This window comes from Ornithorhynchus anatinus, chromosome 7, assembly GCF_004115215.2.
Source record: "Ornithorhynchus anatinus isolate Pmale09 chromosome 7, mOrnAna1.pri.v4, whole genome shotgun sequence".
In the NCBI taxonomy this organism is placed as follows: domain Eukaryota; kingdom Metazoa; phylum Chordata; class Mammalia; order Monotremata; family Ornithorhynchidae; genus Ornithorhynchus; species Ornithorhynchus anatinus.
The window spans coordinates 73,408,418-73,434,891 of record NC_041734.1 but is presented as its reverse complement, the minus strand read 5'-3'; the positions used below and the strand labels follow the sequence as shown (position 1 = coordinate 73,434,891).

The 26,474-nt window shown below is 43.6% G+C and overlaps 1 protein-coding gene and 1 non-coding gene across 3 annotated transcripts in view; both read right to left on the bottom strand.

Moving 5' to 3' along the window:
- The window catches only part of GPR1 (G protein-coupled receptor 1), a 47,615-nt gene extending 32,368 nt beyond the window's left edge, over positions 1–15,247 (bottom strand). Inside the window, exon 1 of one of the 2 annotated variants that reach the window (XM_003431382.4) lies at positions 14,940–15,247. The gene's annotated coding sequence lies outside the window, so the exon portion shown is untranslated. The remainder of the gene's footprint in view (positions 1–14,939) is intronic. The other variant, XM_007672662.3, reaches the window with a different exon arrangement.
- Positions 12,721–12,858, bottom strand: LOC114813378. The gene has a single exon (XR_003761100.1). It is a non-coding gene; the product is annotated as a small nucleolar RNA SNORA7 (small nucleolar RNA).
- Positions 15,248–26,474: the final 11,227 nt, after the last annotated feature.

Below are 26,474 nucleotides of genomic sequence, written 5' to 3'. Positions count from 1 at the left end.
CACCTATCTTACAGGCATTCTGCGGGTTTTCTAATAACAATTATGACTACTTATTAAGCCTTTACTATGTATCAAGCACTCTGCTATGCCCTGGGGAAGATACGAGATGATCAGATTGGGGACTATTCCTGTCCTTCACAGGGTTCACAATCTATGAAGTGTTTTTTACTCACATTTTACAGATGAAGAAACTGAGGCACCAAGAACCAAAGTGACTTTCACCAAGTTCCACAGTGGGTAAGTGGAGGAGTTGGGACTAGAACCTCAGTCTCCTGACTCCCAATCCCACACTCTTTCCATTAGGCCATGCTTAAGAAATTTGAAAATAGAGTTTACATCTATTAATATGCCCTCCTACAGATGGGTAATTGTCTGTAACTGTTGCGGAAAAAAAAAATCACACTGAAAAGGTCTGTCAGATTTAAATGTCAGGCCTTCATTTGAATGTGAAACCTATTTAGAACCCATAAAGAGAGTGAATAGCTTAATTTAGTTCAAGTAATTCCAAACTAGTTTGTCCAACAGTGAAGAGAAGCAGTGTGACTTAGTAGAGAAGAGCACGGGCCTTGGAATCAGAAGGAACTGGGTTCTAACCCTGGCTCCGTCCCGTGTCGGCTGTGTAATCTTCAGCAAGTCAATTAACTTCTCAGGACCTCAGTTGCCTCCTCTGTAAAATGAGGATAAGAGTGTGAGCCCCATGTGGGATAGGGGCTGTTTCTGACCTGATTAACTTGTATCTACCCCAGAGCTTAGAACAGAGCTTGGCACATAGTAAACGCTTAATGAGTATCATTATTATTATTATAAGACTCACAACCGAGTCACCTAAATTCTGAGATGGGAATAATGAAATCTACTGGGCACTAGGTGAGCCTTGCACCTGATTAGCCTAAACACCTGATAAGGTGCATCTGAAGCACGAGGTAAGTTCCTTGCCCACAAGGACCTTATTTGCTCCCACAAAGACAGGAAAGTTGGGACCTATCGCTATATGTGTAAGCTGCCTTCAGTAGGCGTGTTAAATCTGTGCAGCATAGAGTGCCCTTCAATAGCATTTGAAACTGCCATCTGTCACCCAGAAGCACCTGAAGTTCTGTGCCTTACACCAGACAAGCGGCACAAGGGAATGACATCATCTGGAACATTTCTGTAAGTCCTATCGATCAATTAATGGTATTTAGTACCTACTATGTGCAGAGCACTGTATTAAGCGCTTGGGAAAGTATGATAATAATTGTGGTATTTGTTAAGCCCTTAGTGTGTGTCGGGTACTGTTCTAAGTGCCGGTGCTGTTCTAAGCTAATCGGTTTGGACACAGTCCTTATCCCATATAGGGCCCCCAGTCTTTATCTCCATTTTACAGAGACACGGAGAAGTTAAGTGACTTGCCCAATGTCACACAGCAGACGAGTGGCGGAGGCAGAATTAGAACCCTGGTCCTTTTGACTCGCAGGCCCGTGCTTTATCCACTAGGCCATGCTGCTTCTAGGCCCTTCTATTCCTCCTCCCTCCATTCCCCTGTAAGATTTTAATGAACATTGTTAGAGGCTTTAGAAAGGGCCTTCTCTGCCCCACAACAGAGTTAACAGACACATTCTTTGCCCATATGAGTTTACGGTCTAGGAGGGAGGAAAGACGTTCATATAAATAAGTAATTTACAATATATAATTTAAAGATATGTACAGAAGTGCTCTGGGGTTGAGAGTAGGGCTAATATCAAATGCCCAAAGATCATAGATCCAAGTGCATTGATGACACAGAAGGGAAAGAGAGCAGGGGAGAAGACTTAGTAGGGGAAGTTCTCTTGATGGAGATGTGACTTCAATATATGCTTTGAAGGTGGAGAGAGTGGTGGCATATATGGAGGGGGAGGGAGTTAGAGGAGAAGGGGAAGAGGTGGGATCCGGGCCCAGTGAGTAAACTGGAGCTAGAGGGGCGAAGGCTGTGGGTTAGGCTGGAGTGCTGAATTGTACTTTCCAAATGCTTAGTACGGTGCTCTGCACACAGTAACCTCTCAATAAATATGATCGAATGAATGAATGAGAGCAGTGAGTCTATCCACACCTAGCAGGTCTCCTGTGGGGAACTGAGACCCCCTTGTTCAGAGCCATTGGGTTTCCTTCTCAGCTTCCCGTGGACATGGCTGTAGCTTCAGTCATGGGACTCAGTGACAGACACTGAGGTGGAGGGAAACATCTGTACATAAAGGCATCCGGTGCTGTCTCCACTCGGGAAAGGGAACAGGCCAGCTCAACTGTCTGGTGGAAAACCCATGAAAAACCACCCTTAGGAGGAGTGACGTCAAGGCTGACCAGCAGTTCAGGCCCAAATTTCACCTATTCTTTCACAGGACGTTCTACATTCTCCCTTTTTACCTCAGGGATTAAATAATAATTGTTGCACATCTTAAACGCTTATTGTGTAACAGGCACTGTACAAAGCACTAGAGTAGATGATAGGGTAGACTGGACTCAGTTCCACTCTCTAACAGGGCTAATTGTCTAAAAGGGAAGAAGAACAGGTATTTTATCCCCCTGTGAAGCAGTGTGGACTAGTGGAAAGTGCACAAGCCTCGGAGTCAGAGGACCTGGGCTCCTATCTCAGCTCCGCCAGGTGCCTGCTGTGTCTTTGGGCAAGTCACTGAACTTCTCCATGCTTCAGTTCTCTCATCTGTAAAATGAGGATTCAGTGTCTGTTTTTTTTCCTACTTAGATAGGGAGCTCCATATGGGAAAAGGACTAGGTCCAACCTGAATAACTCGCATCAACCCCAGCGCTTAGAGCAGTGCTTGTTACCTAGTAGGTGTTTAACAAATACGGTAATAATTTCACAGACGAGGAAACTGAAGCTCAAGGCTGACTTTGTTTTCTCACTTCTGCCCGTCTTTACCGAACACATTCCTTTTCGGAGTGGGATCACTGACCGAAGTAGGAGGCTGGTTTTAAAAAGCAAATGTTGCTCCCAGCAATTCTGTGTGAGCCGCTCAAGTTGCTGGATCACATCTTTCCTTGGTCTTTCCCTCTAGGTAATTCCTCCGGCTAAACCTCTTGGGGCTCGCTCTCTAGGGGAGGAGGAGAAATGAGAGAGTTCTTTGGTCTCAGAAACCAAAATAAACCTTTCTGTTTCTCTGCTTCCAGATGGAAATGTTCAATAACTTTTGAGCTCTCAGGAAAAATGGGCAGAGAAGAGGGATGAGAAATGTGTTGTCCTACTTATGGTGACCTCCTAACTCAAATCATTAATAATAATGATGGTATTGGTTAAGCGCTTATTGTATGCCAAGCAATTATAGTGGATACAAGGAATCAGGTTGGATACAGTTTCAGTCCCACCTGGGGTTCATAGTCTCAATCGCCATTTTAAAGATGAGGTAAGTGAGGCACAGAGAAGTGAAGTGAGTTGCCCAAGTTAGACTGTAAGCCCGTCAAACGGCAGGGACTGTCTCTATCTGTTGCCGACTTGTTCATTCCAAGCGCTTAGTACAGTGCTCTGCACATAGTAAGCGCTCAATAAATGCTATTGAATGAAAGTGGGGAACCTGGATTAGAACCCAGGACCTTCTGACTCCCAGGCCTGTGCTCTATCCACTAGGCCATGTTTGTAAAGACAGGTTTGCCTATGCCAGAGGCAGAAATGTAGATTTCTGCCCTCAAAGGCCTATTCAACTGTTCCCCTAACTCTCAGTGACGTTCTGACATTGACAACAGATCTGGGTTTAGGTAAACTCCCAGCTTCCAGTCACCTGATGAGTGATTCTTATATTTGTCAAATGCACTCAACCAACATCTCCTGCACCCAGCCCATCAACTCTGCACCTACTGAGAGAGTCTCCACCCAGTCTACTCTCAGGGTAGGCTCTGGACATGTTCTACAGTGATTCAATATTAATAGAGAAGCAACATGGCCTGGTGGATAGAGCCTGGGCCTGGGAGTCAGAAGGACCTGGATTCTAATTTCAGCTCTACCGCTTGTCTGTTGGGTGACTGTGGGCAAGTCACTTCACTTCTCTGTGCCTCAGTTACCTCATCTGTAAAATGGGGATTCAGATTATAAAGCCCCACGTGGGACATGGACTGTCTCCAACCTCATTACCTTGTATCTACCCTAGTGGTTAGAAGAGTGTCTGGCACACAGTAAGCATTTGATAAATACTATTAAAAAATCCATCAATATTATTTAATGAGTGCTTATTGTGTACCGATCACTGTATGAAGCATTCGAAAGAGTCCAGTAGAATTAGTAGATGTGAGCCCTACCTTCAAGGAGTTTACAATCCAATGGAAGAGATTGACACTAAAATAAATTACAGAGAAGAGGAAGTACTACTACTAATAATAATGATGGTATTTGTTAAGCACTTGCTATGTACATAAGTACTACTAGAATAATAATAATAATGTTGGTATTTGTTAAGCGCTTACTATGTGCCGAGCACTGTTCTAAGCGCTGGGGTAGACACAAGGGAATCAGGTTGTCCCACGTGGGACTCACAGTCTTAATCCCCATTTTATAGATGAGGTAACTGAGGCACTGAGAAGTTAAGTGACTTGCCCAAAGTCACACAGCTGACAAATGGCCGAGCCAGAATTTGAACCCATGACCTCTGTCTCCAAAGCCCATGCTCTTTCCACTGAGCCACGCTGCTTCTGTGCTATATAATAGAGAGTAACTAACCCCAAAATTATTCAATAGCTGTCATTACTAGTGTTCAGTAATTGCTCAATAATTAATAAATCAATCAAGGATATTTATTGAGTGGAGCAGTATGGCCTAGTGGAAAGAGTATGGGCCAGAGTGGCAGAGGACCTAGGTTGTAACCCAACTTTGCCCAAAATATGCCTCCTGTGTGTCCTTGGGGAAGTCATTTCACTGTTTTTTTATGGTATTTGTTAAGCTTGGTATGTTCAGGCACTGTACTAAGCTCTGGAGTAAAATACAGGATAATGAGGTAGGACACAGTCTATGTCCAAAATGGAGGTCACAGTCTTCATCTCCATTTTACAGAGGAGGTAGCTGAGGCACAGAGCAGTGAAGTGGCTTACCCAAGGTCACTCAGCAAACGGGATAGAAGAAAGATTCTGACTCCCAGGCCCATGCTCTATCCACTAGGTCACCCTGCTTCCCAACTCTCTGTCCCTCAGTTTCCTCATCTGTATAATGGGGATTTGATAACTGTTCTCCCTTCTAGTAAGACTGTGAACCCCGTTTAAGACAAGGACTGTGTCAAATAGGATTATATGGTCTCTACCCCAGGGATTGGGGTGGTGCTTGGCACATAGTAAGTGTTTTGCAAATACCACAATTCTTAGCATTAGAAATAAATAACATTAATACATTATTTCCCTTAAGTTTGAAAGTTTCAAAACTTGGAGTCAAGCAGATGCACAGGGAGATGCAGTGGAGTTCCTTCTAATCACCAGCAGGAATACGTGGGCTTTAACACTTGGTGCATCACAGAGGAAGAGGCATGAAGGTGGAGAGCCCATGATGCACACTCTAAAGGGATGCAATTCCTAGTCCTACGTAGCCCGGAATCCCCCTACGGATGCATCAGAGCAAGAGTCATCTGCTTGGGCATTCTTAAATACCACCACCTGCAAGAGCAGCAGCTGAACCTGATACCCTGAATTTGTAGAAACTTTTTTTATTTACAAAACATTTTGCTCAGTTTGTCCTCATAACATCTCTGTGAGATCAGGATAGTAATAGTTGCCGCTCCCTGTTTTAAAGAAGAGGAAACTGATAGTGCGGAGAGGTGGAGTGACTTGCCTGAAGTCACACAGCTGCCAACTGCAGAGTCGGGACTAGAACCTAAATCCTCTGACTCCCAAATCCATACTTTTTTTGTGGGAGGGTGGTTTGTTCATTCATTCAATAGTATTTATTGAGTGCTTATTAGTGCGGAGAGGTGGAGTGACTTGCCTGAAGTCACACAGCTGCCAACTGCAGAGTCGGGACTAGAACCTAAACCCTCTGACTCCCAAATCCATACTTTTTTTTGTGGGGGGGGTGGTTTGTTCATTCATTCAATAGTATTTATTGAGTGCTTACTATGTGCAGAGCCCTGTACTGAGTGCTTGGAGTGCTTACTATGTGCCAGACACTGTACTAAGTGCTGGAGTAGATACAAGCTACTCAGGACACCGTCCATGTCCCACATGGGGCTTACAGTCTTCCAGTGCTTAGAACAGTGCTTGGCACATAGTAAGCATTTAACAAATACCATAATTATTATTAATGATTATTAATTTCTATTTTACAGGTGAGGGAACTGAGGCTCGGAGAAGTGAAGTGACTTGGCTAAGGTCACACAGCAGACAAGTGGTGGAGCTGGGATTAGAACCCAGCTTCTTCTGACTCCCACACCCCTGCTCTATCCACTAGGCCACTCTACTTCCCTTTCCATTACACTACACTGCCTCTCTTCTCCCCCATTTTGCCGGTGATCGAGGTTCAAGTAAGGATGAATGATTAGCTGGACAGGCCAAAGACTGAAGATACGTTTTTAAAAGTTGAAGTTTGTCTTCTATGCAGTAGAGAAATGAATGAGAAAATGGAGGTTAGAAATGTAATCTTTGAAAAGCAATTCTAGGGTTCCCAATCTCTTCCTTTGCCTCCCACCCCCGAACTTTTGAAGTCCCTCAAGGCTCAGTTCTGGGGCCCTTTCTATTCTCCAGCCACATTTACACCCTTGGAGAACTCATTTCTCCCATGGCTTCAACCACTACCTTGACGTGAATAATTGCTAAATCTATGTCTCCAACCCTGACCTCTCTCCTTCGCTGCAATCTTGCACTTCATCCTGCCTTCAGGGTATTCCTACTTGGACATCCTGCCTATAACTCAAACTTAGCATGTCCAAAACAGAACTCATTTCCCCCCAAATCTTAGATAAGCAGCGTGGCTCAGGGGCAAGAGCCTGGGCTTGAGAGTCAGAGGTCATGGATTCTAATCTCGGCTCCGCCGCTTGCCAGCTGTGTGACTTTGGGCAAGTCACTTCACTTCTCTGTGCCTCAGTTCCCTCATCTGTAAAATGGGGATTAAAACTGTGAGCCCCACGTGGGAAACCTGATCACCTTGTATCCCCCAGTGCTTAGAACAGTGCTTTGCACATAGTAAGCGCTTAGCAAATACCACCATTATTATCCTCCCTCTGTCTTTACCATCAGCGTAGATTACTTTCCCAATCATTCATTCATTTATTCAATCGTATTTACTGAACGTTTACTGTGTGCAGAGTGCACTGTACTAAGTGCTTAGAAAGTACAATTTGGCAACAAATAGAGACAATTCCTACCCAACGGGCTCAAAGTCTAGAAGGGGAGAGACAGACAACAAAACAAAGCAAGTGGACAGGCATCAGTAGCATAAATTGATATTAATTGATGTAAATAGACCTCACCCTTCTGACCCTGAACTCCCTCCCCATTCACAACAGACCACTACTTTCCCCAGCTTCAAAACCTTATTAAAATCACATATCCTCCAAGAGGCTTTCCTTCTTTAGCCTTCTTTAACCCTGTAGCTTTTAAACACTTGATATTCACTTCTCCCTCAGCCCCACAGCACTTACATACTTATCAGTAATTTATGTATGTGAATATTGTCTCCTCCTCTACACTGTAACCTTGTTGTGGCCAGGGAACGTGTCTACCAACTCTGACGTACTCTCCCAAGTGCTTACTGTAGTTCTCAATAAATACCACTGATTAACTGGACAACACCACCATACTCCCTGTCTCACAAGGCTTTATCGTTAGTATTATCCTTGATACATCTCTCTCACTCAGGAAAAATATATTCCTTTTGTCACCAAATCCCGTCGGGTCTACCTTCACAACATCTCTAGAATCCTCCTTTTCCTCTTCATCCAATCTGCCTCCCTGCTGATCCCACCTCGATTACTGCATCAGCCTCCTCGCTGAGCTCCTTGTCACCTGTCTCTACTCACTTGAGTCCACACTTTATCCTGTTGCCTGGATCATTTTTCTACAAAACCATCCTGTTTCTATGTCACAGCTCCTCAAGAACCTCCAGTGGTTGCCCATCCACTGCCTCATCAAACAGAAATTCCTTATTTTCAGCTTCCAGGTAATCAACTGACCCTCCCCCTCCTATCTTAACTAACATCTCCAGTCCAACCCACACCACGTGGCTCCTCTGATGCCAACCTACTCAGTGAACCTCCATCTTGTCCGTATTGTCCCCATTCTCCCTCTGGCCTGGAGCTCCCTCCCTTCGTACCAGACAAAACACTACTCTCCCCACTTTCAAAACCTTCCTAAAATCAGAACTTCTCCAAGAGGCCTTCCCTTTACTTTGACCTCACTTCCCCTTATTAGCCCTCCCTTCCATATTCATTCATTCATTCAGTTGTATTTATTGAGCGCCTACTGTGTGCAGAACACTGTACTAAAAGGTTGGGAAGTACAATTCAGCAACAGAGACAATCCCTGTCCAAAATGGGCTCACAGTCTAGAAGTGGGGAGACAGACATCAAAACAAGTCAACAGGCACCAGTAGCATCATTATCAATAAATAGAATTATAGACACATACACACATTAGTAAAAAATAAATAGAATTATAATTATAAATATCTACATATATACACAAGTGCTGTGGGGTGGGGGAGTGGGGAGTAGAATAAAAGTAGTGGATCGGGATACTGGGGAGGAGTAGAGGAGCAGAGGAAAAGGGGGGCTTAGTCTGGGCCTGAACGTTTTAAGGATTTGAAATTCACTCCATTCCCAACCCCACAGCACTTATGTACATATCCAACTGTTATTTATTTCAATGTCTGTCTCCTCCTCTAGTCTCTAATTTCCTTGTGAGCACGGATTATGTCTACCTAACTAGTCAGTCAATTGTATTTATTGAGCGTTTACTCTGTGCAGAACACTATACTAAGCTCTTGGGAGAGTACATTCCCTGCCCACAATGAGTTTACAGTCTAGAGGAGAAGACAGACATTAATATAAATAAATCAAATTACAGATATGTACATAAGTGCTGCGAGGCTGGGAGGGGGAATGAATAAAGGGAACAAATCAGGGTGATGCAAGAGAATGGGAGAAGAGGAAAGGATGGCTTAGTCAGGGAAGGCTTCTTGGAGAAATGCCTCCAACAAGGCTTTGAAGCTGGGGAGAGTAATTGTCTGCTGGATATGAAGAGGGAGTGCATTCCAGGCCAGAAGCAGGACGTGGGCGAGAGGTCGGTGGTGAGACCGACAAGATCGAGGTACATTGAGAAGGTTAGCATTAGTGGACCTATTGTATCGTACTCTCCCAAGCTTCTTGAATGGTGCCTGGCACACAGTAAGGGCTAAAAAAACACAATTAATTTATTGATTAATAATAATTATGACATTGTTAAGGACTTTCTGTGTGCCAAGAACTGTTGATTAACCTATAATCTTGCTCTGAAGAGCCAGTATTTTATCCTTTCCCGGGTGAATGAACAAGCAGTATTTTGCAAGGCTGAATATACTTGAAGAATGAAAGCATGACATAATCTCTGGGCAGTGGGGAAAAAAAGCAAAGACTGGCTTAAGTTTCCAAATTTCATAACATAGTTAACAACAAGCCTATTAAAATACTGTGGTATATTTTAGGAATTAGGAGAATACAAATTTTAGTTGATACATACACCGGACAAAGGCAAAAAAGAAATCAATTTGGAAATTTTCTTAATTTAAGGGTGTTTTAGGATTAGAATTTACCTAAACTCTTCTTGAATCTGTTGATACTTTCTGTCCGCACAACTTCCTATGCTGACAAATTCACATACTTTATGTTGCATGAAGAAGTGTTTGCTTCTGTATGTTTTTACTACCTTTCCCCTTTGAGTTTCAATGAATGTTGCCTCTTCCTATTGTGAAACTTTGCGAACAACAGTTCCAAGTTCACTCTGCTCACAACCATCATGTTCTGATAGAATTCAGGCAGGTCCCCTTCGGTCAGGTTCCTGCTTTTCAATTTGTCTTCCTAAAAAAACCACTCACTTCCTTTGACCACCTTGGTTGCCCTTTTGATTACATTCAGTGGTGTCTTTATGTTTACTGGTGTTTTTTGAGGTTTTTCTATAATAATAATAGTGGTATTTAAGTGCTTACTATGTGCCGGTCACTGTTCTAAGCCCTGGGGTAGTTACAAGCTAATGGGTTTGGCCCTCACAGGGCTCACAATTTTAATCCCCATTTTCCAGGTGAGGTAACTGAGGTACAGAGAAGTTAAATGACTTGGCCAAGGTCACACAGCAGACAAATGGTGGAGCTGGAACTAGGACCCAGAACTTTCTGACTCCCAGGCCTTTGCCCTATTCACTAGGCCACACACTGCTTCTCCTGAGCAGGTTGTACTTTGGCATTGGGTCCCACCCACATCCCCCAAATTCCCGAGATTACTAGATAGATGCAGCATAAGAAACAGTCTCATTTTATATTACTTTGTATATTAATCTAATTAGGTTAATGACTAGATTCCTATTTAATGTAACACTACTAGTAAGTATAACTTCCATGTAACAAGTTCAACTCTCCCTAACCCAGACCTCCAGATTTTTTACCTTCTTGGCTAATCACAGTCTTAGTTGAGTTTTCTCTTCTTAGATTTCAAGAAACAAAATCCCTTCATAGAATAATGTTAGTCACTATTTCTTATGTTTCCTTGAATGACCTAATTGCAAAGCACACTTGAAATCCTACTGAATTCTCTCTCTTCCTGCCCTCTGCTTCTTGGATTCTAAAGCCCTATATGCACTTGGGATTTTTTTCTCATTTTTAGGAGGTGGAAAACTTTACTGCATGAATTACATCTGAAAAAATCTGAAAGAAAGGAGATGGTGGATTTCTGCTGTGGTCTGAAGATTTGTAAGATTTGATCTTAATGAATATTAGCAGCAGATTCCATGAGAGAAGTTCCATTAGCAGCATGGCTTGGAGGATAGAGCTTGGGCCTGGGAGTCAGAAGGACCTGGGTTCTAATCCCATCTCTACCGATTGTCTGCTGTGTGACCTTGGGCAAGTCACGTCACTTCTCTGGGCCTCAGTTACCTCATCTGTAAAATGGGGATTAAGACTGTGAGCCCCTATGGGATGGGGACTGTGTCCAAACTGATTAACTTGTATCTTCCCCAGTGCTTAGACAGTATTTGGCATATAGTATGCACTTAATAAGTACCATAATTATTATTATTAATATTTGTGTTACTTGCAGGTATTGCTTCAGCAGTGGAGAAAACAAATTGGATGAACAGATTTGAAAAGTGAGTGGTGAGGTACATAGATAAGGATTTAGGAAAAGGAGATGAAATACCTGCCTGCAAGAAAATAAATAAAGCTATTTGAAGAACTATACTTAAGCAAAGTCTCCCTATATGGTGTGAAGAACCTGAGATTAGGGAATCAACTGAGAATTTTAAAACGATTAACTGCCTAAAGCTAAACAAATAGTTTGGGTGTTATTCAGCATGGCGAATTACTTGTATGAGCTATCATGATGTCTGAGGGAGGGAGGGTGGGAGGGAGAGAAAAAGGAAGGGAGAGAGAGGGGGAGGAAAGGAGGTCATTCTTTTCTGGCTTCCTTTGACAAAAATCTATCAAACAATCACGTTTACTGAGCACTTACTCTGTGCAGAGCACTGTACTAAGCGCTTGAGAGAGTACAGTACAACAGAGTTAGTAGACATGTTTCTGCAGACTGACATTTCAATTGGGAGGGTCTCTTTTCAGTCACAGAGATATTAGCAACAGGTTTAAGCTTTCTGGGTGAAATCATGATAATCATGATTGTGGTATCTGTTAAGCACCTGACTGCACACAAAGCAATGCTGGTGTAGAAAAAAATCCAACCAGATCAAACATAGTACCCATCCCATGTGGGGCTCACAATTTGAGGAAAAGAGAATGGATATTTCATCACCATTTTACAGATAAGGAAACTGAGGTAAAGATAAATTAAATGACTTGCTCCAGATCATACAACAGGCAAGTGGCAGAGCCGGCAATAGAACTCGAGTCCCTTGACTCCCAGGCCTAGACTGTTTTCACTAGGCCATGCTGCTTCCCGTCTCCTTTCACTAAGTAGTCATTAAATAATGGGAATTATCTTCAATAAAAAAGAATGGGTGGGATATTCAAGGAGCCCCAGGGATAGAAATCTGAAATTAGTAGTCTTTATTTACTGTCCAAGTCACATTAAATATTTCAACTTAACCACTTTAGCACTTACATATTTATGTATACCCTTCTTTGGCAGTACTTGGGAATATATGAGGGTAATCATTTGCACAACGTACTATTCATTAGGATTACTTGACGAGTATATATTTCCGGTCTTTCCCCACCATTAGAATGGAAGCTGTATTGGAGCGGGGAACATGTGTTGTGTATCTGTTGAATTTTTTTAAGTGCTTCTTATACGACACTGCACCTAGGCACAAAAATATCACTACTGCTCCTACTAGCATTACTATTTCTACTTTGACTACTATTATGGCTACTATTACCATCTTATGCTGTCAAGTCGTCTCCGACCCATAGCCGTGGATACATCTCTCCCAGAACGCCCCACCTTCACATGAAATCATTTCTGGAGGTGTATCCATAGAGTTTTCTTGGTCAAAATCTGCAAGTACCATCGCCTTCTTCCGCGCAGTCAACTCGAGTCTCCGCCCTTGACTCTCTCCCGTACTGCCGCTGCCCAGCACGGGTGAGTTTTGACTTGTCGCCGATTGCCTTCCACTCGCTAACCACTGGGCAAGCTAGGAATGGAATGGGTTGGCCTCTGCTGGACTCTCCCTCCCGTAGTCGAGACTGGTAGAGGACTGGAAACTCTCCAGGTGCGACCCTGAGAGGGGATACTACCACTACTATGACTCTGAATACTTCTGCGGCTGCTATTAATATTGATGGCATTTGCTAAGCACTTACTATAGGCAAAGCACTGTTCTAAGCGCTGGGGGGGATACAAGCTGATCAGGTTGTCCCACGGGGGGCTCACAGTCTTCATCCCCATTTTACAGATGAGGGAACCTAGGCCCAGAGAAGTGAAGTGACTTGCCCAAAGTCACACAGCTGACAAGTGGTGGAGCTGCAGCTGGGATTAGAACCCATGACCTCTGACTCCCAAGCACAATACTACTTACTATGACCACCTCCCAGCCTGAGGCTCCCTTCTCCTCAGCTCCCCCTTCCCTCCGTGTAGCCTGACTCTTTCCCTTTGCTCTATGCCCCCTCCCCTCCCCACAGCACTTGTGTATATATGTACCTATCTATAATTCTATTTATTTAGATTCATGCCTGTTGACTCGTTTTGATGAGTATGTATCTATAATTCTATCTATAACGATGCTCGTTTACTTGTTTTGATGTCTGTCTCCCCGCTTCTAGACTTTAAGCCCGTTGTGGGCAGGGAGTGTCTCTACTGCTGAATTGTACTTTCCAAGCGCTTAGTACAGTGCTCTGCACCGCAGTAAGCGCTCAGTAAATACGAGCGAATGAATGAATACCACTACTGCTATTACTATTACTCCAGTGACTACTGCCACTACAGCTATGATGACTAAAGAGCCTGGGCTTGGGAATCAGAGGTCATGGGTTCAAATCTCAGCTCAGACACTTGTCAGCTGTGTGACTTTGGGCAAGTCACTTCACTTCTCTGTGCCTCAGTTACCTCATCTGTAAAATGGGGATTAAGACTTGAGCCCCACATGGGACAACCTGATCACCTCGTATCCTCCCCAGCACTTAGAACAGTGCTTTGCACATAGTAAGCACTTAGCAAATGCCATTATTTTAATATTACTACCCCTCTCTTTGAAGGGTTAGATGTTGAACAGGTTACTCTCACACCCTCTCCAACTCCTCTACCCCAAGAAGATTCCTTTCTGGGGTCTCAAGTTGACTGTGACTGTAAATTCTCAGAAGACCATTCTTTCATTCATTCAGTCATATTTATTGAGCGCTTAATGTGTGCAGACTACCGCCCTAAGTGCTTGAGAGAATAGTACAACACCAAACAGACTCCTCCCCTGTCCACAACAAGCTTACAGTCTAGAGGGATAAGCTTATATTTGCCCATAAATCTAACCACTTGCCCCTCATTCTAAGAGCCCAAGTGGGCAGGCTGAGAGTCACTTATCATTTTCATCCCTGATCACTTCAACCTACAAACAACTATAGGATTCCTTCCCCCCTGCAAAGAATAAAAAATTAAAAAAAGTAATCATCATAAAAGCATCCCCACAGCACTGATGTTCACGTCAATATACTTGGTTGCTGTCTTTACCTGGAATTTATTGTAAGGTCTGCCTCCCCCACTAGACCGTAAACTGATTTAGAGAAAGGATTGTGGCTACCAACTGTACTGTACTTTCTCAAGTTTTTAGCACAGGGCTCTGCATAAAGTGAGTGCTCAGTAAATTCAATCGATTGATTGATATCTTTTAAAAGGATCAGAATTGGATTCAGGACTGCTCCCTCATGTGGATTGGGGATCTAATTCGGATGATGATTTCAGTGACGATGGATCGCATTCATCCAGCGACTCCCCATAAAGGCTTTATTCTCATTTTGCTCTTCTAGGTTGACAGTCACGCATTTGGACTTACAAACTGTTACAAGTTGGATAAAGGCAGTAGGAGTTTCTCAAATTTTTGTTCCTCTTTTTCTCCTTGAAAACCTCAGCTTCTCTTGCTTTCAGATATTTTAGAGTTAACGGCTAGTTGGAACAAATGCACTATGTGTTCTAAACCATTCTGATTTAGGGTAAAAACTGTGAGTCTGCACAGAGAGAGATTTTTACCATTAGCGATCTTTTTTAGCCAGCTGCTAAACATTCGGAAACCTGTTGAGGGAATAAATCACCCGCAAAAATCGTTACTACAAATCGGTTAGTTGAAGAACAAAAAACGGAAAAATCCCCAAACGAACCACTTACCGGTTAATTTTCTGTCAAGCGAGAAGCTATTGTTATTCCGGGTGTAACCTCCGGATGCAGGAATGGAGTGGAGTTAGGATTTCAGAAGTACAGTATATGAGGTTTTCCCAGATGCCTTAGGCTTCTTTTATCTGGCTTTTGAAATGACATTGTCTAAGGGGAAATGCCTGATTTTGGCCTTTTAAATCCTGGAACCTGTTTTGACCACGTGGGCATTTTTGCCCCCTTTGCAGATCCAGAGCTTTCCCTGAAGTAAACTAAGCGGTAAACATACTGGAAGAATGAATCATTTTGGTCAGCGAATGCCTGTAACAGAAGTTCGCTGTTGAATGGAAATAGATCTGTTAAAGGAACACTGCTGGAAGCTGTGCAGTGGGAGGGGAGGGTGGAGAAGGAGTAGGAGAATGGGGAATGGGCTAAACAGTCTCTCTTTGTTGGAATTGTGTTTTTGTTCATAACAAAGTTAAGATAAAGCAAAAAGCAACTGAGTGGAAATGGGTTTTAGAAATGTCCAAAGGAGGACTTTTCTCAGGATTAGTCTGCTCGCTGTCAGACCTACTTTGGGTACTGTTTCAGAATTCTTCAAGTCTCTTCAGCTCTCCACAGACACTTTAATTTTACTTTTCCAGTGCAGAGACTCTTTGAACTAAGTCCAGGATTTCAGTGTCGTGCTGCCTGACAGCCTCTCGTTCAGTCTATATTTCAGAATGAACAACGAGCAGCTGGGCGGCTAGAAAAACCCTGAAGCTTTGATTTTTGTCCTGACTTATTTTGTTTGCAGCTGGAATCCCGGCGTGCCCATATGTCTCCCTGAGACAAGGCAGGGAGTCTAGAAAATATGGGGTTCAGTGGGGAGGGGAGGGGAACTGGGAAGGGAAAGATTGGAGAGCGGGTGATCTTCTGGGTAGAGATGGGGACTGGAACTTCCGTGACTTTAGTCTCAAAAGTCCCTGAAAGTGGCATACGCCTTAAGTGTCAGATAATGTTGTAAATTTAATGTTGTAAATAATGCAACATTGGCATTATGTTGCTGTGACTTTGGCCACATTTGGGTTTTGTATATATATGGGTTTTGTGCACGAGCTTCAGAATGATCATAATAATGTAGGAATGGTATTTGGTTCTTTATGCACCAAGAACCGTACTAAGCCCTGGTGTTGATACAACATAATTAGGACACAACAGTTCCTGTCCCACATGGGGCTCACAGTCTCGATCCCTGTTTTACAGGTGAGGTAACTGAAGCCCAGAGGAGTTAAGTGAATTGTCCAAGGTCACACAGCAGATATGTGACGGAACTGGGATTAGACCCCAAATCCGTCTGCTTCCATGACCCTTCTCTATCTACAAAGCCACGCTGCTTCTCTCCCAAGCACTTAGTAAAGTGCTCATTATACAGTAAGTGCTCAAAAAGTATTACTGATTGATTGATGGGAGTGTGTGAGTTGCACTGTGTAAGACCCTCTTACTATTCCATATATGATTCCATTGGGCTGGACCTCAGTCCTCTGAGCCTGGGCTGAGACACACATCTCATTTTATGATGGGAGACTCCAGGGCTATTATTATTTAATAACTAATTAGTTCATGCAAATTCTAATAATAATTGTGGTATTTGCTAAGTCCTAACTGTGCCATGCATTGTACAAAGCGCTGGGGTGGATACAAACAAATAGAGTTGGACACTGTCCCTGTTCCACCTGGGGCTCACAGTCTCCATCCCCATTTTACAGATGGGGTAACTGAGGTCCAGAGAAGTGAAGTGATTTGCCCAAGGTCACACAGCAGATAAGTGGTGAAGCCAGGATTAGAACCCATGACCTTCTGACTCCTAGGCCTGTGCTTTAGCCTCTACACCATACTAAACATTAGGGTGGATAAAAAGTAATCGGATCCGACACCATCCCTGTCCCACATGCAGTTTACAGTCTAAGGGAGGATGAGAACAAGCATTGAATCCCCATTTGATAGATAAAGAATCTCTATCATTCTTCTGGCAGTTCTTGGGCTGGGAGATGTCAGTAGGTCCAGCCCCCTGACTTTGGAGCAAGGACCTTCCTGGAGACCATAGTCCTAGGCCCACAAACTGTACATGGAGGATTTATCGATGGCACTCTAGTTAGAGTTAAGATCCATGAAGGTTCAAATCATCTGTAGAGAGATAACTATTATCATCAACAGCATTTACTGAGTACAAGAGAGTACAAGAAGTCACGAATTGAGGGGAAGTCAGTAATGAAAAGTCAAACCAAAAAACAAAAACTTTGAAAAAAACCCCAAACCCAAGCCAAATATAAAAACACAGTGCTACACAGGGGGATGTTTTAGAAAGAAAAACATCCTTCTTTGAAGGGCCAGAAGTTTCCTTTCTTCCCTCAGGCCATCCCAAACCACAGTCCCTTTCCGCCTGCATTAACCAGAGGTGCTCACCTCCCCTGTTGGACCCAGGCATCCTAAGTCCGCACCCAGACACCCGCTCTCCCAACCGATCCCTTGAGGACTGCTGGTTTTGGGAGCCTTCTGGTTTGCACCCAGTAAGCGCCCAATAAATATGATTGAATGAATGAATGAATGGTTTCCCAGCTAAACTATATCACCAGCTTTAATTGTTCTCAGAAATGATTCTGGGGGCAGGAGATTGGGGAAACACAGGAGAAGCTGTTGTGATCATTGTTTTCTGTATCATCTTCCTTTCAAAGTCTTCAAGAAACTTAGGAGAAATGATTCATTTGCTCACCAATAGGGAGGATCACTCTGTCAAGGGGTGGAATGAGCAGAGCAGGTCACAGTAAACTATTCTCAGATGTCCTATAATCTCAGGAAAAAAAAAAGCGGGACACCAACACCACAAGACCTACACTTCCTCTGTCCTGCAGTTAAGAGGAGAACTTATTCTTGCATTTCCACAGAAATGATGAGGAAGATGACATGAAATTGGAAGCAGCATGGTATATTAGAAAATCATGGGACTGAGGGGTCATTAATAAGAACTGTGATATTTGTTAAGCCCTTAGTACACGCCGAGCACTATACTAAGAGCTGGGGTGGATACAAGCAAATCGGGTTGGACACAGTCCCGGTCTCATGTGGGACTCACAGTCTCCATCCTCATTTTACGGGATGAGGTAACTGAAGCACAGAGAAGTAAAGTGGCTTGCCCAATGTCACACAGCAGATAAGTGGCAGAGCCAGAATTAGAACCCATGACCTGACTCCCAGGCCCTGCTCTATCCTCTACACCATGCGGCTTCTTAAGTGACCCAGGTTGAAGTTCCAGTACTTCACTGGCCTATTGGGTGGCTTGAGGAAGTCACTTAGGCTCTCTGGCCCTCAGTTTCCTCATCTGTAAAATGGGGAGAAGGTAGATTGTGACTCCTGTTGAGGACAGGGATTGTGTCTGATCTCATATCTCTCTATCTACCCCAACCCTTCCTAATAGTAAGCACATATTACTATTATTAATATTATTATTATCAATAATGAAAAGTTCAGACCATCCAAACCTTCATTTTAACCAAATGTAGGTTCCATCCAACCTATTCCCTTCTTGGATAAAGCTGTAGTAAATACTTTTGCCTGTCTTCCCTGTTAGGTTGTGAGCAAATTATGGGCAAAAATTTGTTTTATGCTTCTGTTGTACTTTCCCAAGCACTCAGCACATTGCATATTGCACTCAGCAGATGCTCAGAAAGCAGAACAGAAGAAATAGCATCATGGCCTAGTGGGAAGATCATGGGCTTGGGAATCAGAAGATGTGGGTACTAATCCCAGCTCCACCCCTTGTCTGCTGTGTGACCTTGGGCAAGTCACTTCACTTCTCTGTGCCTCAGTTACCTCATTTGTAAAATGGAAATAATAATACCTGCCTTCTCTACCTACCTCACAGAGTTATTAGGAGGGCTAAAATGAACTAATTAATGTGAGGGTACTTTGGGGATAGTTGGGTCTGATCCCCCAAAAGAGGTCTTGAAGCTATTCCTCTGGACTTTAAGCTCTTGTGGTCAGGGAACGGGGTTACCACCTCTGTTTTATTGCACTCTCCCAAGTGCAGTACAGTGCTCTGCACACGGGAAGTGTTCAATAAGTACCATTGATTGATCCAACCTCCTAGGATATCCAATATTGAGGAAAGCAAAGCACCCTGGAAGCTGAGTTCAAGGGCTTTACTGTTCGTGTGGTTGTGTTGATTTGTACATTCCAAGCGCTTAGTACATTCCAAGCGCTTGAATCCCCATTTACAGATGAGTAGACTGAGGCACAGAGAAGTTGCATGGCTTAGTGGAAAGAGCACAGGCTTGGGAGTCAGACACCATGGGTTCTAATTCAGGCTCCCCTATTTCAGTGCTGTGTGACCTTGGGCAAGTCACTTCACTTCTCAGTTACTTCACCTGTAAAATAAAGATTAAGTCTGTATGCCCCTCGTGGGACAACCTGATTACCTTGTATCTACCCCAGTGCTTAGAACAGCGCTTGGCACATCAGTGCTTAACAAATACCATAATTATTATTATTACTGTGACTTAACCGAAGTCACAAGTAGAGAAGCAGCATGACAAAGTGGATAGTGCATGGGCTTGGTAGTCAGAAGGATCTGGGTTTTAATCCCAGCTCCATCATTTGTCTGCTGTGTGACTTTGGGCAAGTCACTTAACTTCTCTGTGCCTCAGTTCCCTCTTCTGAAAAATGGGGATTAAGACTATGAGCTCCATGTGGAACATGGACTGTATCCTACCTGATTATCTTGTATCTTCCCCAGTGCTTAGTACAGTGCCTGACACATAGTAAGCACTTAACAAATACCATTTTTTTAAAAATGGCAGAGCCAGACTAAAAATTAGGTTCTTCTGACACCCAGGGCTCTGAACTTTCCACTAGGCCATGCTGTTCCTCAAAATATGAGCTAGATGAACAAACTGTTTTAGCATTTGACGTCTTTCTAATTGTAATGACCGAGTAGCACAACCTCTAATCTCCCAGGGAACAGTTCAAACCTAATTTGAGTGAATACTTTCCGCTGACGAATACACATTTGGAAATACTGTATGCAAAACTCACACCAGAGTTTTAGGCTAAAAAGGCCAAGGATTCAAGTCTTTCTTTGGCTTGATTCATCTGTGTAAGAATGGGACCATATCTGAAAGAAAAACGAACACTTACCTCTGAAAATTCTGTCTGCGGTCCAGCTCTTGAGGTGATTTTGAGAGGAGTTTTTCAGGACTTTGCAGTCAAAGAGTCTTAATATTGGTGGCTTAATAATTACCATGGAAGAATGGGCTTCAGCTATCTTGATGTCAGGAAAAAGACCATTTCCTCTAAGTTACTAGCACAAATTAATAACATTTCCCTATTCCAACTTACCGTATGGGACACAGAAGCACTGTATGCCGACAGTTACGTGTGTCTATTATATATCATCCTCTGACTCAGAGGACATTTGGGTGACACCATCTAGGCACCGTGTAATGGCAGATTTAATTGGAATCATCTGATGCGTTGTAGGATATTAAGACATGTCCACTCCCATCCATCTCTCAAAATTTCAAAATAGTACATTTCAAAAATCCCTAGTTCAGGGCAAGATTTAAATAATTCTGTTTGTGATGTTACTGCCTCTGACGTTGCCCCGCCAGGTGCTCCATCTTCATAAAGAAAGAGAAATCCAAGGCAGATTCAAAGATTCCCCAAAGTTTCCTCATTGCTACGTGGTTTACTAGGAGGAGCAGTGTGGCCCAGTGGAAAGCACAGGGGACTGACAGTCGGAGAAACTGGTTCTAATCCCAGCCATGCCTCTGTGCCTGTTGTGTGACTTTGGACAAGTCACAGCTTCTCTCTGTGCCACAGTTTCCTCATCTGTGTGAAATGGCGATTCAATGCCTGTTCTCTCTCCTATTTAGACCACAAGCTCCCATGGGGAACAGGGATTGTGTCTGACCTAATTAACTCGCATCTACCCCACTGCCTAGAATAGTGCTTGATGCACAGTAAGCGCTTAACAAAGACCGTCATAATAATACAGCAGCGCTTTCAATTGGAGGCTTCTCAAATCCATGGCCTAGTCCAGAGAGGGTGAGGCAGAGAATCTGGAGTCCTGGGTCCCAGCTATGGTGCTGGTCTGTTATGTGATCTTGGGCAAGTCATTAAACTCCACATCTGTAAATTAGGAATAAGATCCCCACTCTCCTTCCCTGTTAAACTGTAAACTCCATGGGAAGCAGGGACTGGGTAGGATCTGTTGATCTTGCATCCGTGCCAGCACTTATAGCTCGGCACATAATCGGTGCTTAATGAAACCATAATTATTACCAGAATCTTCAAGCAGCTCAACAAGATGATGGAGAATTACTACCACCCCTCTTTTACAATGGAGAAGACTAGGGCCCGAAGAGGTGGTTTGGGCAGTCAAGGCTGAGTGGCAGAGCCATATGCTTAGATCTTTTCCTTAAGAATAAAATGAATCACCAGGGATACATCCATATCTCTCCAGCATATATGCATTCAATCATTCAATTTGATTCAACCGTCAATCAATGGTATTATTAACAAGCACCTACTGTGTGTGGAGCACTAAACTGAATAAATGTTGGTATTTGTTAAGCGCTTACTATGTGCAGAGCACTGTTCTAAGCTCTGGGGTAGACACAGGGGAATCAGGTTGTCCCATGTGGGGCTCACAGTTTTAATCCCCATTTTACAGATGAGGGAACTGAGGCACAGAGAAGTGAAGTGACTTGCCCACAGTCACACAGCTGACAAGTGGCAGAGCTGAGATTCGAACTCATGAGCCCTGACTCCAAAGCTCGTGCTCTTTCCACTGCGCCACGCTGCTTCACTTGGGAAAGTACAATGCAACAGAGTTGGTAGGCATAATTCCTGTGCACAAGGAGCTTCCAGTTTACAGGCATATTAGACCCTTTAAAAAAATATTTGTTAAACATTTACTGGGTTCCAGGTACTGTACTAAGCGCTGGGGTGGATACAAGCTAATCAGGTTGGACACAGTCTTAATCCCCATTTTACAGATGAGGTAACTGGAGCACAGAGAACTTGAATGACTTGCCCAGGGTCATAGAGCAGACATGTGGCAGAGCTGAAATTAGAACCCAGGTCCTTCTGAATCCCAGGCCTGTGCTCTATCTACAAAGCCTCGCTGTTTCTGCTGGGAGTGATCTCTTATGCACCACGTTACATACAGATTATGTGCTTGGCTGACTCAAACAGGAAGAAGGTAAGAAAATAAATCGAGCGAGGGAAGGAAGGCAGCCCGTTTTGAGTAGAAGCGTGGCCTAGTAGAAACTACTCCTCGAAGTGTTTACAAATTTACAAGCCACTTAACTTCTCTGTGCCTTAGTTTCCTCACCTGTAAGATTGGGATTAAATCCTTTTCCCTTCTACTTGAACTGTGAATCCCATGTAGGACAGGGATCGTGTCCAATCTGATGTTCTTATATTTAGCCCAGGGCTTAGTTTGGTGCCTGGAACATAATAAGTGCTTAATAAATATTATTATTTCAATCTAGCAGGGCAGTCAGAAATTAAAAAGAATTACAAGCAAGAGAAACAATTGAGTTTAAGGATATGAATGTAAGAGCTACCAGAGGGCTGGAGGTGGAGTACACAATGTTTATGTAACTTGGAAGTGCTGAAGTGTCCAAAACTGAACTTCTCCTCTTTGCACCCTAATTTTCTCCTAAGTCTCTTACCACTGTTGACCACACCACCACCCTCCCTGTATCACAGCCTGTAACTTTGGTAAAGTCTCCTCAATTCGTTTTCCTCATTCTGAACACGTATTCAGCCATTCATCAAAAAAAAAATCCAGTGGGTTCTACCTTCACAATGTACCTAGTATCTGCCACATCTGATCCATCTACACTGCCACCAAGCTGATCCAAGCACTTGTCAAAACCTGTCTTGACTGCTGATGCTTGACTGCTGCATCAGCCTTCCCTCTGACCTCCTTGCCCCCCGTCTCTCCCCTTTCCAGTCCATTCTGCTGCCCAGATCATTCGATCATATTTATTGAGCGCTTATTGTGTGCAGAACACTGTACTAAGCGCATGGACAGTACAATTCAGCAATAAAGAGAGACAATCCCTGCCCACACCGGGCTTACAGAATAGTAGGGGAGAGACAGACATCAAAACAAGTAAACAGGCATCAATATATACCTTTCCAAAGAGATTGCACATCTCCCCACTGCTCAAAAATCTCCAGTGGCTATCAATCCATCTCTGGATGAAGCTGAAACTCTTCAGCATCAGCTTTAAGTCTACCAACTTTTCTTCTCTAACACCAACTTGCTCCCCGTGTCTCGACCTCATTTCTCTTGCCACTGGCCCTTTGATCTCTTTCTCCCTCCTGCCTAGAACTCCTTCCTCCTTCATATCCAACCGATGGAAGTCCATATTCATAGCCCTACTAAAATCATATCTCCTCCAGGAAACCCTTCCCTGACTAATCTCTTAGAACGATAATGACTGTGGTATTTGTTATGTGCTGAGTACTGTTCTAGGCATTGGGGTAGATTCAAGATAATCGGGTTGGACACAGTTCCTGTCCTACACGGGACTCACAGTCGTAATCCCCCTTTTACAGATGAGGTAACCGAGGCCCAGAGGAGTGAAGTGACTTGTCAAAGGTCACACAGGAGACATGTGGCAGAGGCAGGATTAGAACCCAAGACCTCTGACTCCCAGGCCCGTGTTCTTTTCCCTAGGCCATGCTGCTCCTCATCTCCCCCATCCTATTTTCCCTCTAGACTGCAAAGCTTGTTGTGGGCAGGGAACGTGTCTACTAACTCAGTTATATTGTATGCTTCCAAGCATTTAATACAGTGCTCTGCACACAGTAAATGCTCAATAAATACCATTGTTGATTGATCCCTCCTTCTGCATCACCCAGATATGTGAGTCCATATCCTCTAAGCACTTTCATACGCTCCCCACACCCATAGCACAAATGCTTATATCCTAATACTCGGTTGCTTCTGTAATTTATTTTGATATCTCTTTCCCCCAAGAGATTGTAAACTCCCCGAGGCTCTGGATCAAGTCTATCATCTTATCGATCTACTCCTTCAAGTGCTTAGTACAGTGCTCTACATGCAGTAAGCACTCAGTAAATATCATTGATTGATTGATTGATTGACTTGATTGATTGCCGTGGCACTAGAAAGTGAAAGAGGGAGGAAAAATGAGAGATTATTCTCCGGGATGCTTCCTGTAGGAGATGTGATTTCAAAAGGGTCTTGAAGATCAGGAGAGAAGTGGTTTTCCAGATGTGAAGGGAGAGGGAGTTCCATACAGTAGGGAGTATGGGAGTGGGGAGGAATGTGTCTGTTGCTATATTGTATTCACCCATGTGCTTAGTACAGTGTTTTGCACACAGTAAGCACTCAATAAATACGATTGATTGATTGAATGAATAAATGGTGAGACAGATGAAAATGAGGCCCATTGAGTAGATTGGCTTGAGAACATTCCTTCCGACACCTACATGTACCCCAAACGTCTGGGGAGAAGATAATCCCCGGTCTTACCCCTGAATTTACCATTAGGGTCCCGTCGAAGGGATTAATCGAACTAGGGTGGATATTCCTGAGAGAAGGGAGGAGAGGAAAGGCATTTATGCCAAGCCTCTATCCTTGCTACCAAGGCCAACCTGGGATCAATGCAGGAAACGCTTCTGAGGATCACGGGAAAACTTAGGAGGGGCCGAATGAGGGAATATCTGGGGGGCCAGGCAGTGGAAGAAGTTGGAGACTCCCCATTCCTTAGCTCAACCTGGATTCGGTTGGAACCAGGCCATAATGACAGATGTGTAATTCCCAGGAGAAGGAGAGAGAAAGAGGAACTCTTCTGTCTCATCCTTGGGTCCAATCCCAGCTCTGCCAAGGGAGTCGAAATGAATCAAAGGAAGCACCTGCTCTAAGGCGATCAGTTTGGGGAGGGACTTGAGGTGGGATAGGGTGGGTTTGAGAAAGGAGTCATGGCCAAAAAGAGGGAATCGCAGGAAAGGGTGAGAAAAGGAAAGAGAAGAACAGAAGGAAAGAAGTAGCGTGGCCTAATGGGTGGCATGGCATGGGCCTGGAAATCAGAAAAACCTGGGTTCTGATCCTGACTCCACCACGTATCTGCTGTGTTACCTTGGGCAAGTCACTTCACTTCTCTGGGCCTCAGTTATTTCATCTGTAAAATGGGGATGAAAACTGTGAGTTCCACGTGGGACATGGACTGTGTCCAACCTGATTACTTTGTATCTACTCCAGCGCTTCGAACAGTTGCTGGAACATACTAAGCGTGAAACAAATACCATTAAAAAGTCAGGAATTTGATTTTGTTTATAATAATAATGATAATACTGATAATAATAACTGTGGTATTTGTTAAGTGTTTACTATGTACCAAGCAGTGTATTAAGCACTGGGGTGGATACAAGGAGAAGCAGCGTGGTTCAGTGGAAAGAGCCTGGGCTTGGGTTCTAATCCTGGCTCTGCCACTTGTCAGCTGTGTGACTCTGGGCAAGTCACTTAACTTCTCTGTGCCTCAGTTCCCTCATCTGTAAAATGGGGATTAAGACTGTGAACCTCACGTGGGACACCCTGATTACTCTGTATCTACCCCAGCGCTTAGAACAGTGCTCTGCACATAGTAAGCGCTTAACAAATGCCAACATTATTATTATTAGTATTACAAGCAAATCAGGTTGGACACAATCCCTGTCCCTCTTGAGGCTCACGGTCTTAAATCCCATTTTACAGATGGGGCAACTGAGGCCCAGAGAAGTAAAGTGACTTGCCCAAGGCCACATAGCAGACAAGTGATGGAGTCGGGATTAGAATGCATGATCTTCTGACTCCCAGGCCCGTGCTCTATTCACTACTCTATGCCTCTTCCCCTAGATTCTCCACCAGATTCTCACTCTGCATATGCTTAGAGGTACTGGGACCTTGGAACCAAGAAGCATGGCCTAGTGTAAAGAGCACAAGCCTGGAAGTCAGAGGACATGGGTTCTAACTCTATGGCTATAAACCACCAGGATAAAACATATTTGCCGCAAAAAGGTACAAAATCTGAAATAGGTGCTGAAATGGGAACGGCTATTATGGAATTCATCGGATTTCAAATAATCAGATGAGACAAGTACACGATGAGGCATCTCAAAATTAAATTTAAGATTGAAGCAGAACCATTTAGGATTCATTAACTATTGCCACATAATATATAGAGTTAGGGACATCGAAATAGACTCTGATGTCATCTGTCAGCATGGAAATCATTTCAGAAAGCTTTTTCCATAAAATCAGATAATGATGTGTGAGGTGAATATAAAACTCCATTTGATGGACTATAATTACAATAATGAGACTTATTAAAAATAATGAGGAGCAGCATTCAAAATTTAAAAGTCAGGCCAAGAAGGACTATTTTCTGTTGCTCTGCTATTAGGGTGTCTCATATTTTCCTTTTAAAAGCAGAATTTTGGCCAGATCCATCAAGCAGAATGCTGAGAAATTTGTGTCGAATTATGAACAGA